At 43.8% G+C, this 2,700-nt stretch overlaps 1 pseudogene; it reads right to left on the bottom strand.

Annotated features, from left to right (window-relative positions):
• Window positions 1–956: 956 nt before the first annotated feature.
• LOC134896137 (5S ribosomal RNA) lies at window positions 957–1,075 on the bottom strand (annotated as a pseudogene).
• Between the last annotated feature and the right edge of the window lie 1,625 nt (window positions 1,076–2,700).

Raw genomic sequence — 2,700 nt, forward strand, 5'->3', positions numbered from 1 at the left:
GGCTGGCATCCATTGTCAGAGTTTCCCAATCTGATATCCAAAGGATCCTCCCTTTGTCCAGATAGGATGTCTGTAGCCACCAGGATATTGACCTCCTAACTTCCAGAGGAAGTTTTTATTGTTGGATGAAAAACCTTTCCACTTGGAAAGGATCAGACGTTGCAGATGTATCAAGTGGAACTGAGTATACTCCATCATATCGAATGTCTACACCATCAAACCCATCACACGCATTACCGCTTAAATGGATACCATTTGACTGTGTAGCAACTCCTGAATCCTTAAGTGAATTTTGAATATTTTGATCAGAGGTAAAAGTACTCTCTGAATACCCAATTCCAACACAGCCCCCAAGTGAGTCATCCGTTGTGACGGAACCAGAGACGACTTTGCCCAATTTATGAGACATCTCTGTAACAAGCTGTTGTCTGTTGCAGATGACACTGAACAATTCCTGAGTTGTACCAGGATTAATAAGTCGTTGAGGTATGGATTTTTTTTTAAAATCCTTATCCCATGCAAACGGAGATTAGATGCCATCACCACCATAATTTTGCTGAATACGCTGGGAGCTGTGGTCAGTCCCAATGGTAGGGCCTGAAACTGAAAATGACGCTGGAGGATAGCAAACCCAGCATAGCACTGATGGGACAGTGCTATAGGAACATGTAGATTAGCATCCTGGATATCCAGGGATACCATAAAATCCTCCTGCTCCATGGCAAAAATAATGGAACGTAAAATCTCCATATGAAACCCGAGGCATCCAAATGTACCCATTTGGCTTCTGGACTAAAAACAGGTTGGAATAAAAACCTTGTCCTCGTTGTGCAGGAGGAACTGGAATTATCACTCCTGACTGAAGCAACTCCTGAACTGCCTCTTGCAAAGCTCTGGTCTTCGTTTCCACTGAAGATGGGCTGGTACAAACTTTTAATGAGGGCGTTTCTTGAAAACACCTACAGCATCTGATATTCCCAGGTGGTTTACCATCCAAGTACTAACCAAAACCAACACTGCTTAGCTTCCCAGATCAGATAAGATTGGGCATGTCCAGTGTGGTGTGGCTGTAGATCATAACCGTGAGATACCAATTCTTGCACACAGGCATCTGTAGTAGACTGCTGACAGATCTGTGCAAACTGAAGAAGTCAGCCTCCCACCCCAGGTTCCCCCAGGTGGAGGCCCACACCATCAGGCTGATGGCTTATCTTCAGATTTGAAAACCGTTCCTCTGGTAGCCCAATACCTTTTAGTCTTACCAGACTTGTTGGATTGGGACTGCTTGCCATTACCCTTTCCTTGATTCTGAAAGGATCGAAAAGCTGGAAACTAGGCTTGAATTTATGAGTGAAAGGAAACTTTATTTTCTTGGAGTCTGCATCTGACTTCAAAATACTGTTTCATTCTTTACCAAAAAGAATATCTCCAGTAAACAAGAATAAGCCTCCAAAACCTTCATGGATTCTGAGTCAGCTTACCATGTACATAGCCAACCCACTCTGCGAGCTTCTACTGCTGAAGCTCATGCCTGAGAGGCAATTGTACCCATTTCCAGGGCCGCTTATCGCTGCCTGTTTGATATGTGCAATATGGGATTTTTGCTCTCTAGATGCCATTGAAAGATCCTCCTTCAATGCATCAGCACAGGCTGCCACTGCTTACACCATACAGGATGAAAGCAATGGGTGGTCTAATGATTGCCCAAGACCAGGAAAAAATGTTTTTTAGAAAACCATCGACTCTCCTATCCGTGACATTCATTTATGTTGAAAGCAGAAGTAATGGAGATTTTCGCTGTACGAGGATAATTGGAATACCATTTCTTGGAATTCTAACTTCTTACTGGGCGTAAAGCAAACCTCTTGCATAATTTCCATCAGCTGTTTTGGGACGTTTAAACATAGTTGCTTTAGTTTTTAACACAGGCTCTGCTGCCTCTTCTAAGGATAGAATGGCTTACATAGCACTAATTAGCTCATGTATGTCCACTGAGCTGAGAACTTCCTCCGAAGTGCAATGAGTCCTCATCCTCCGACGAATACTCATCTAAAACATGTGTAGACTGTGAAGATGTTCATGTCTATGTGATTTACCTACCACCGGCCTTTCAGACTGCTTTTGGTGAGAGGCTGCCAATTCCTGAGGTGGATAAACCTCAGAATGAATGCTGCATGTAAGGGTTAATAGGGTAACCTATCCCTAGTATAGGAGCTGCTCGACTATATTGGATAATGTCCATGCAAAGTAGCCCATGAAGGTTCAACTAGAACCTGTGCTTGCCTCGATTATTTAAGAGGCTTCGGTGACAACTAAAAGATTTTGCACATAATCCCTTTTGAACTAGATCCTGATAGGTTAACCCAGCATCGCAAAACAAACATGAAATGAGTGTTGGTGCTGCTGTGGAAAACGAGATTTATGGTAAGAACTTACCTTTGTTAAATCTCTTTCTGCGAGGTACACTGGGTTCCACAAGGATTGGACAATGGGGTGTAGAGTAGGATCTTGATCCGAGGCACCAACAGGCTCAAAGCTTTGACTGTTTCCAGAATGCACAGCGCCACCTCTTCTATAACCCCGCCTCCCTGCACAGGAGCTCAGTTTTTAGTTAACCAGCCCAATGCAGTAGCAGGAACAGAGACGACAACGGTTAGTAGCCACATACACCACACTCTCACGACAAGCGAAGTGTCAGCG

This window comes from Pseudophryne corroboree, chromosome 3 (assembly GCF_028390025.1).
Source record: "Pseudophryne corroboree isolate aPseCor3 chromosome 3, aPseCor3.hap2, whole genome shotgun sequence".
In the NCBI taxonomy this organism is placed as follows: domain Eukaryota; kingdom Metazoa; phylum Chordata; class Amphibia; order Anura; family Myobatrachidae; genus Pseudophryne; species Pseudophryne corroboree.